Raw genomic sequence first — 10,666 nt, forward strand, 5'->3', positions numbered from 1 at the left:
AAGAGGAGTCTACCAGGAAGCCTCTCAACAATAATGGGGATTCCCAGTTACAGGAAAGTCTTTTTTAACTAGGCCAAGGAAAGTTATTCTGAAGAAGAGATACAGTATTTCTCTAGAGATTTAATAATACAGGTATCTCTAGCAGCTAGGTAAAATAAAAAGAAAAAACTGCTTTTCTAACAGAAAGGGTCACACAAAGACATCTTGCTTATCGCCAAAACAATAGGTATGTCAGGATGGGGCCTTCAAAGGACAGATTTTCTTCATGTTCACAGGCTGATGAAGATGTCTCCAAGAGTAATTTCACTCAACTCAGGTACCAGCTACTAATGCATATCAAAGTTTGTCCTCTTTCTTAGTAAAGCTGACATCACTTCTACCATTTTCATGACCAAAATTGAAGCAGAAAGACAAAAACTTGAAATGAAAGTAATGGTGGTCAACACCAAAAACATTTCAGGGATTTGTTATCAAATGGTGCACTGGAATTCTTTGTGGTTTCTATCTTTTGCAATATATAACTGATAGGTGTCATAAGCCCAGTTTAAAAATTCAATTGTATCTTTTGCTACCAAGAGTTAAGGCAATCTTGGCTGATTCTGACCTTTTTTGTGCAAATCGAGCACTGCATTTTTAATGTCTATTACTATCATAATAGCTACAACAGCAATACAAATAATGACACTGGTTATTTGTTGCAGAAATTAAAGTCTTTTGTAGCTACTGGAGTAATCAGAGCGATCTGCACTCTAATGCAAGTAATTTATGTGTACCTGTAACATTCTGTAAGGTGCTTGACTGATCCACCAGGGGGAATTCATACTACGCCAGATGGCACTCACACCAGAATCCCACCATGTAGAAAATCTTGATTACATGTATCTTGAAGAGAACATTCAATAGCATCTAGGTTCAATGCTCAACTGAATTATGATGGCCAAGGGAACTTTCATGCATTGCCACATAAGCTCAAGAAATATTATAACTTTATTTTTGTTTTCAAGTTATTTCAAGTGCTCGTAACTTTGTCTACCATGTGAAAGTACCAAAAGCAACAGATTATTCCAAGTCAAATAAATACATTGTGAATAAACCAATTTCCTTGATAACACTACAACAGCATTATAATTCTAAGTATATCTTAAGAAATCTAAATTTTAAATTGAACATATGACTGATCCTTATCAGGCCAGATTAGACAACTTTGCCACTTGTATGAGTAATAATTATTTTTCTTTTAAAAGTCCTTGATGCTAGACAAAAGTGCTGTCCTAAACACAAATGTAACCCTGCAAGTGATATAATAATATTCTGAAGAACTAGGTAAACTACATTTTGAAGTAAAAAAAAACCAAAAACCTTGAGATTTTATAAAATACAAACCTAAATTATCTGGCTTTTTTAGCTTTATGACAATGTCTGCTTAAACTTTAAAAACCCAAAATTCTAGATGACAAAACTAGAAACAACTTCTTATATTTTTTGTTCTTTGGGGGAGGTTTTGTAATTATTTCAGGTTTTGTTTCAAGCAAAGTATGTTTTTTTAAAAAGCCTACAGGGCTTGTGTTAATAATTACAGTAAAATCTAAACTCATTTTTTAGTATATCAGACAGAACTAGCATACTATGTTTTTCAATCTGAAACACTTAAAGGGGGGGGGAATAAACTCTTAAATAATTAACTTTTAAACCTGAAGTTTATTTTATGTCTTAACTGGAACTTTAAATTTTGCATTTAAAAACCCCAAACATTTGACTTCAGATAAACCCTTCAAAAGAATTATTTTATTCAAACATGCTAAGCTACTGCCTATCACTATCATAATAACACTGTAAACACAATAATAAGTTAACTTCATAATGCTGTTAAAAAATCAGCCAGGAAAGTAATCTACTTTCCTACCTATATCAAGAAGATGACTAACAAATTAAAACATGGAAAACATAGGCTAGCAGAACCATAATTGTTTTGACTGCAATTTGGAAAAGCTAAAAGATAGGGCAGACCTCAAAATTTCTGCAGAAAATCCTTTAAAATTTTTAATGATCAAACATTATTAAGCCTTTGGTTATATTTCCTGTTCTTCTCTGATGTTGTCCTAGAGCTTCATGTTGCATTAGTTCTGAGAAAAAGAGCCAACTACCAAATCAAGAAAATAATTTTCTACATCACCAAGACATTTTCTCATTTAAGTATTGACCTGATCTGAACCTGCCTGTGAGTGCTGACAGAATCAGATCAGAAGGTGATGTGACTGTTGGCTATGAAAAGCATGATGCACAAAGGCAAGCTCATAAGCCTGTAGCTCCTTGCTATGTTGATCTACTTTAATCAACTTCTAGTATCTTTTAGATGTTCAATTCTGGTTGGATATTTTTGGTATTTCTATTCATGTAGTTTTAATGAGGAAAAATAAAGCTTTCAATGGTATGCAGGCATATTAAAAAACAGGCACACTCTAGTCCCATTTCAAAACTGAATCCAGGAAATTTATTCTGTATTCCTAAAATATTTTCATTTTATCAAACCAAATCCAAGCAAAAGATATTTTAAAAAGACAACACACAAAGCTCTCAGTAAAAAAAAAACTTGTAATGAAGATTCAATAATAAATCCCTCAAAGGATGTCTTCCAGCCTGGTACAACATGTGTTCCAGAACAGCTCTAGAACTACCCAGAAAACATGGTTTTCTCAAGGAAAAAGCAGATCATTCTCTCTCCTCTCTCCCTCTGATCTGTTTAAGATATGAACACAAATCTTCTCTCTTTTACACATTTGACAATTTGAGATCACTTAACATGAAAAGCTGGACAGAGCTTAACTGGGATTTTGTCCTTGTGACCGATGGCATAAAATGAATAGGTCAGCAGAGTAATTACCTCACTCCTTGTCCCAGCAATTACTTCTGCTGTAAGAAATGCCATTTTGGCCTGATAGCTAGTCAAAAGTTACTTGAGCTAGAGGCTCACAGGAGGACTGATTAGTTTAATTATGACATAATTTAGGTCCCATTAAGTCATGAGTTTTTTAATGGAGGGAAATAAACTGATTATGCCCTTAAAGAACATCTGGAGATGACAAAGTGAGACTAGATGGATTTATCTTCAGTATAAACAAAATACACACGCCACCATATAAGCCTAAGAATAAGCTAAGGAGAAGACTTGATTTTTAATTTGCAAATCTAAACTTTCTGGGGGAAAAAACCCAACAATCAATCCCTCAAAATATTGTATTTAGAAAAGGAGAATGCCTTATTCACAAAGAAGTACATTAGCTTGGTGAATTAACCTATTCAAGAGATTTGGGTTGCTGCAATAAACCTCTTGGAATGGTACGCATTACGCGATTTCACCATTAGATTGCTTTCATCCTTTGAAGCAACAACACGATTTCCTCATCAAGTGTGCATGGAGAATGAACCCCAGTTGTCACGTTTGAGCAGAGATGCACCAGCACACACTCCAAAGTCTGCTCTTCTTTGCAGAAAACAAACTATTAAAGCTATTAGGTTTCACAGTAAACATTCCATTGCATATCAAAAAACCACAACCTATTCTCAATGTCTAATTTTCTTCAAGAAAAAATAATTTTGAAAATAATTTCCTTAACTATAGACTTACATGAAATGATTTTTATTTGAATTTGCATGTGGAAAGAAGATCATAAATGGATGTTTGTAGTCGAAAATCCTGAAGCTTTGGAACTGACCTTCCAATTCTGGAAGCCCCCACTATTCAGCTCAGGGCTCCAATTTTGATTTTTGGTTGGGAGGTGACTTGACCTCTCACTGGGCACCACTGACAAGAGCTTGGCTCCATCCATCTTGTTTGCACTTTCTCTTCAAGTATTTATATACATTGATAAGATCCCTTCTGAGCCTTCTCTTGGCTAAGTGGTCCCAGCTCTCTCAGCCTTTCCTCAGTAGAGATGGTCCAATTCCTTAATCATCTTTGTGGCCCTTCACTGGACTCTCTAATAGCACCGTATCTCTCTTGTACTGGGGAGCCCACAACTGGACACAGTACTCCAGGTGCAGCCTCACCAGTGCTGAGTAGAGGGGAAGGATTCCTACCAAAGACTTTCTTTGGGACTTAAGAACAAAGACTGGTTTCCCAGGACTATCCCTAATAATCCAGAATGTATGCACCTTGTAGGTTTCCTACGTATTAACAAGCAACATTTTGAGGTGTTTCTATGTACGACCCCAATTCACATTTGAAGCATAAGTGTAAGATGTATTTTACTCCAGTTTTCCTCCAGTGAAGTTATTAGAGGATCCAAAGGGGGATGACTGGCCTTCTTCAAAGGCTATGATTGTTGAAATAATTTGGGAGATTACGTTTCTGCAAATAAATAAACAACAGAGTTCTCTTCTAGAAGGAAAGATCTGGACTGCATAGAATTCAAGAGCATACAAAGAATTCCTCACCAGAACATGCTGAAACTCATTTTTCATCTATCACATTAGTAATTCAAAAGACGGAAGAAGTTGCACATGTAATGGATAATTAAGAAATTTCTCCTCATGTGGCAACTGTGGTATTCATTCAGTTACATTCCCTGGAATCTGAAATACATAATTAATCGTGAAATTCCTGGTGAAAATTCATAGATTTGCTGCCAAAACAATTTACAGAATTCCATCCGATACAATTTTGTAGCTGTACATAGCAGTTATCACTTAACATTTGTGCTTGACTGTCATCTGGAGTTAGGTCAGAGACATACACCTTTTATTCCAGACAAGAACAAGACAATAAACCTGAGAGCAGATACCCTAACTCTCAATTACTTGAATTATTTGTTGAGGGTTTTGAGAACTAAGATGGATCTTAGGGTGTCAGTCTACTAGAGGAATAGAAAAGACAGAAGTAAAATAATTTCCCTCTACATTCTTGTGAAACCTTCTGTTTGGCTCTTTTTCTGAGAAAAGATTTTAGCTTCTTTCATAAGGTTTTCTCATGACATGGTTCTAATGAAAAGGGAACAAAGAAAGGAGGAATGACACAATGAGGTGGTAGAAATACGCAGCATCTTTACAGAAAAAGTCCAACAGCTAGTCATCCAAAGTCATAACAATGCATAGTTAACAAAGAGAGAGGATGAGGAAAAGACCAGAATCGCCATTCAGAACTAGGATGTGACTAATCACTGCATGGCTAGAATTTCTGTTTGCAAACCACAGCTGACAGCCACACAGAGGAAGCTGGACCTGCCTCCTGGAGAGCATTATCTAGTAGCAGTCTTAGAAAGCAGCTGACAGAGTCCAATTTCTTAGATGCTGACAGTTAGACTAACATTGAGAGTGCAACAGGTAGAAAAATCTCCTTCAAACAGAGTTGGTGGACAGCACAGACATGATTTTAATGATTTTGATTTTCACCAGACTTTCAGAAATGTTGACACTAGAAAGAAATGGTTTATTTTGCCATGGAATACAGGAGCAAGATCACAGAATTTCAGGCAGGACCATCCCTTGTAGATTGAGCCAAATTCTGAAAAATAGAAAAATGACAGTATTAAATAAAGTGCCCAGAAAGACCACAGTTCAGAGTGGCCAGAGTTTTGGCTGCTTCTTTTTGCTCCTTGGGAAACAAAGTCCAAGATGATTCCTACAGAGTTCACCACAACAAATAAGAAAAACTGTCTTAACAAAAGCTGTGATTTAGACAAGTAAACTATTTTGCTGAAAACAGCCAAACCCTAAATGCTTTGTCATTCTTTCTACCTGTCTTGCACATACCTCTGCTTTCTGTAAGCATGCAATTTACCTCTCTCCAGTCTTGGATACAGAGGGGCACAAAGGGGAAAAGAACCAGATGTTTTTAACCAAACTGAAGGTAGTACCAATTTCTTTCTCCTCTGTCTTTGTAGCATGGAATCTGTTAAGTTTCTGGTACTAGAACTCCTAATAATAAAGAATTTTGATGTCTTCTGAATAATTTTTTAAGTTCTGTCTCCCTTAAAAACAGAACTCCACACAAGTCCTAGGGCAGACAATGCATGATTTCTTTCCCCCAACTTAGTCTGAGACAAGGAAAAATACACAGATTTCTAGACAAGTAGGGAAATTAACTTATTAGACACAGCCTATGGTTGCTCTACAGCAGAGCTAGAGATGGCATTATCAGCAGAAATTCAAGCATTTTTTTCTAGCACAAGATGCGCCGGTTACTATCTTTAGCAACAAAACCTAAATGTATCACAGACATCTTAATCAAGTAGTCACAGTTTACTGGTGATAAAGTTCTAGGAAAAATATGCAACAGCACTATTATTTGCCAGCTAACTCCCATGATAGATATTAAAAGAAGTAGGAGAGGGACAGCAACTCTCCTAATTTGTCTCACTTTGACAGAGAAACGTAGTTCCTCTTCTTTGACCTGCATGGTTGTGTAGTTGTTTTGCACCAGCATAGAGATAACGGTGCACAAGGACAGACTTATGAATGAGTGCTAAAGTTTGAACTGAAGAACAGATATCATGGAAAGCAAAATATGCATTTTTGCCAAGTCTGCTAAAGATCTCAAAAAGATGCACTGGTTTGATCTCAGGTTTTGCTTTTGCTTTTAAATAGCATCATTGATCCCAGGTGAAAAGTTAATTCCCAGTAAAATTCCAATACTCCAAAGCTCACTAAAAAAGATGGTCACAGGCTAACATTAAGAAAAAAAAGAAAAAAATTCATCAAAAGAAAAAATTATCCTAGAACTCTCCTTGGAGCATGTCAGCATAGGGAACAGTCCTGGTAACATCAAAGGCTTTTGCCAGCAGACAGCCATTTAAAAAGGTGGACGAGTTCAGGGTTTCCAATTTTCTCACCTTCCATCAGAGAAAGTAAAGTACATAAACACGCTTTAGCTAGCTCAGACAAATAAGGAGGCTCAACATGAGCATCAGTTTCCAATATGACAAGTTAATACTCTGAGGGGGCATCTTCTGAAATCTTTTTACAGATCAGGATTAAATATGATCACCCTAAGGTCTCTCAGACAAGAGAAGGACAGCCTACATTAAATAACATATGCTCCTCTAAACCACTAAAACTACGAAGGAAGGATCGATCTAACCTGGACACACCAAGACATTGTTTCTTCCTCCTCTACCGTAAAGCAAACCAATCTACACCTCACAAGCTAGTTTGGTGATTTATGAAATCCTACAGAACACGCAGTTTAAATCAGTAACTTTGCAGGAATAATTCACATGTTCATTCAAAATTAGTATCTCCTACATATATACAGCCCAGGCTGGATGGGGGATCTTATCTTCTACAAACACAGCAGACATCCAAGTTACGCTGCTGGCAATGGATGGCACTATCAAAGCAAGTCACCTGAGATTTCATGAACAAGATTTTCCTCATTTACTCCTAAAAACGCAAGAAAAAACCTCAGTTATCAGCACTCCCAAAAGATGCAAATTTCCAAAGCCCTTCTGCATCTAAGTGACATGTTCCACAAGTATCTGCACACACCCAGGACCTCAACAATAACAATGTGCAGATGCGTAAGAAATGGGAGATAAATAAGATCGAAAACGTTATACTCTCTATCCTCCAGAATAGTGGGTTGATTTCTGGAAAGTAATTCTCAGGAGAGATAAAAACCAAAAGATAAAAGACAAAAGCTCACCAGAAACCAAGAGAAGTCCTTTTAGAGACAGACTGGAGCTGAATGACTGAGATTGTTCAATTCAAAAACCAGACTAATAAAAGAGGTCCCAAGTGATCCTAATTACCCTCTTCTATTCCAAAAGACTGTTCGATAGAACTGAGGGACAAAACACTGAAAGAGAGCTCTCATATTTTCAGTACACAGTTAACTGAGGCTGGGGGGGGGGACGGGACAGGACACGACACTGTGATTAAAATTGAGATTAGACATTTAAACTGGAAATAAATTATGTTAAAACATCTAATCATATCAAAAATGTTACAGCAGTTTTATAGGTTACAGCAGTTTTATAGGTTTTTGTTTAATAAAAGGAGGTAAAACTTCACAGCAGAAGACAAACTAACTGCTAGTGCTAGAAAGAAATTTTCCAAAGGAAAATATCCTCTAGCTGTCCATTAATCTAATACTGTTTTCTATTATTACAGATAAAGAACTGGTCTCTGACTCAAGAATTGCAATTCCTCTCTTCCTGACTGATGCTTAAAATTAGAATGTCACCCAAAGCATGCTAATGATATAAAAGTTCTTATAATGAAAAGTACTAATAATATCACCATGTAGCGTGCAATATATACTGCTTAGTCTTTGTAGCTATGGAGCTGTGCTCATGGAATTTTGATTCTTTAAATATGTAAGATTTTCAGACACCAGACCTGCTTTCACAAATGAAATCCCAGACTTGTAAAAAGACACTCAATCCTCTCATTGCTTTCACTAAAACATCACAAATGCCTCAGCATTCAGATGGTAGTTGCTCAGCCTATTAAAACACAAAAGATAGGATTTTTTTTTTTTGGCAATACAACAGTTGAGTTTGCTATTTTCAGAGGGAAAATTTAGTGACACTGATTACTGTAGCATATAATCCCATTTTTGCACCTGTGTTCTGATATTTTAAAAATCCATTTTTTTAACACTTGACCTTCCTACTGCTTTAAATATTGAGGACTACCACATCTAGGTACCCAAGCTTAGTGAGGAAAAGCATGGGATGATGACATTTAAATGGTACCATGTCACTTTTAGAAAAAGCAGCAAGTGCAACACCGATCACTACAAGTCTAATCTTACTATCAGAAATAGCCATGCTGCTTTTAAATCGAGCATTCTTCTTTAAGTATACTAACATTTCTGTATAGCTTTTGCATTTAAGAAACATGCAAAACTAACTGCATAAAACTGTAATGCTTTAACATACTTAGAATTATATTCTCTCAACATCAGTACAATTCAAAGCAGGAGCAACTCCAGTATGCTGGGTTGTAGTACCATACAAATTAAAGTACATCCCCATACAAATCAGATAAAGTAATTATATTCTTTCTCTCTGGTTTGCTGACTTTTGATAGATTTTTTGGTTTAGTACTATTCTGAATAATGAGTTCTGTCACTCAAATGTAGCCAAATGTAGCACATTGTACCAAAACTGAGAGTGAGTGAGCAGGAAATTGTTACCACAGGAAAACATAAACAACTCCCCCAGTTGTAGCTCAAACGACATAATTCTTATACTCTAAGAAGTCCTACTGAAACGAACACTGTCATTCAGAAGCACTCCTGAATGCATGATATTAAATGTGTAATATTACACTACAGCAACCTTGGACCTTAGGTTAGAACAAGTAATGAGCCACCGCTTCCTTAGCTTAATGGGAAGTTGCGGATCTGGATTTCCTGCAACACCTGACATCAGAGATGGCTAGCAGTTCTTAAAAAAATACTTTTTCCTGGATTAAAATGAGAATGTTAAAGCATTAAATGATGCAAATAACAGTGATTCAAAATTCTGATTCAACACCCCTAGTACAACGATCTATAATGTTACCTTGTCTGCCTACTTTTTTTCTTCACATTTTTAGCACCAAGGAGAAATATATACTACAGACATGACACCCTTCTAAGGGACATTCCCAGCTAAACTTCAAAACTACTTAAATTTATTCAATAAGAAGATGTAAACAAAGAAAAAAAAAGTAGCCGTTATGACCAGGTTTTCTAGTGTGTCTAAAAGCTTAAATGAAAGACACAGCATCTATTCTGCTCTTCGCAGGCAATACCTGTTACTCATACAAGTAACTCATACAGAGGGTATGGTATGCCTTGGAGCACTAAGCATCATGAAAACAAATTTTGTGCTACAAATTACCTACAAAATTGTCTACTGCTAGCTCTCACCCCAACAGGAAGAGCAAAGGAAATCAGAATTTAACGTCTATCCGCAATGACACCTACTGGAAGGGAAAGGATTGATGACTCAGGCTCACATCTGCCCTTCATACTCCTGAAATGCTCTCCTTGTTCTCACAACACCACTAGGCTTACAAAAGCATCCTTAGAGTGAAAATACATTTAAGAAATAACACCAGCACATTTCTCCTGCAACATCAGTTTGTAATTTTTTTTTTTTTTAATGAACGTCAGCACCTGATAGCATTCACTGCCAAGTGAACTACTGAGCTACAGAAGTGTCAGTTTTACAAGAAGGGCCGATCTTTTAAGATAACCCTAAAAGTTGCAGGAGTTACAGGCAGGCCACTAATTCCCCACGTAATCGTCGCCGTTTAAACGTGAGCCAAAGGTCTACCTGCTGCAGATTAACCTCCTCCGCAGCCCAAGTGCTTCAGGGCACACACGAGATTACTCCTTCTTCTCCCGCCGGCCCTCTGACATTCAGGGGCGGCCGGGGACCGAGCAACGACCCTCAGGCTGCCGTGCCCCGCGGGCACCCCGGCTCACAAGCGCCCGTATAAGTTTCGGCACCGCGCACCGGTGGCGGGGACACGACACGGCCCCTTAAACCCGACAGCCAAAACCCATCTCCAGGCAGTTTCTACCCACGGCGAAGCCCGGGCGGGGGGGCGGAGGGCGCGAGGAAGCGCCGACCGTCCTTGACGAATTTCGACCCGCTCCCCGGATCCCCACAGCGCACAGCGCTGACTGGACGCGGGGGGCGGACTGCCGGCGCAGCCCGGGACGGCAGCTGGG

Source organism: Haliaeetus leucocephalus, unplaced genomic scaffold (genome assembly GCF_000737465.1).
Source record: "Haliaeetus leucocephalus isolate CR32 unplaced genomic scaffold, Haliaeetus_leucocephalus-4.0 Scaffold932, whole genome shotgun sequence".
Lineage (NCBI taxonomy): Eukaryota > Metazoa > Chordata > Aves > Accipitriformes > Accipitridae > Haliaeetus > Haliaeetus leucocephalus.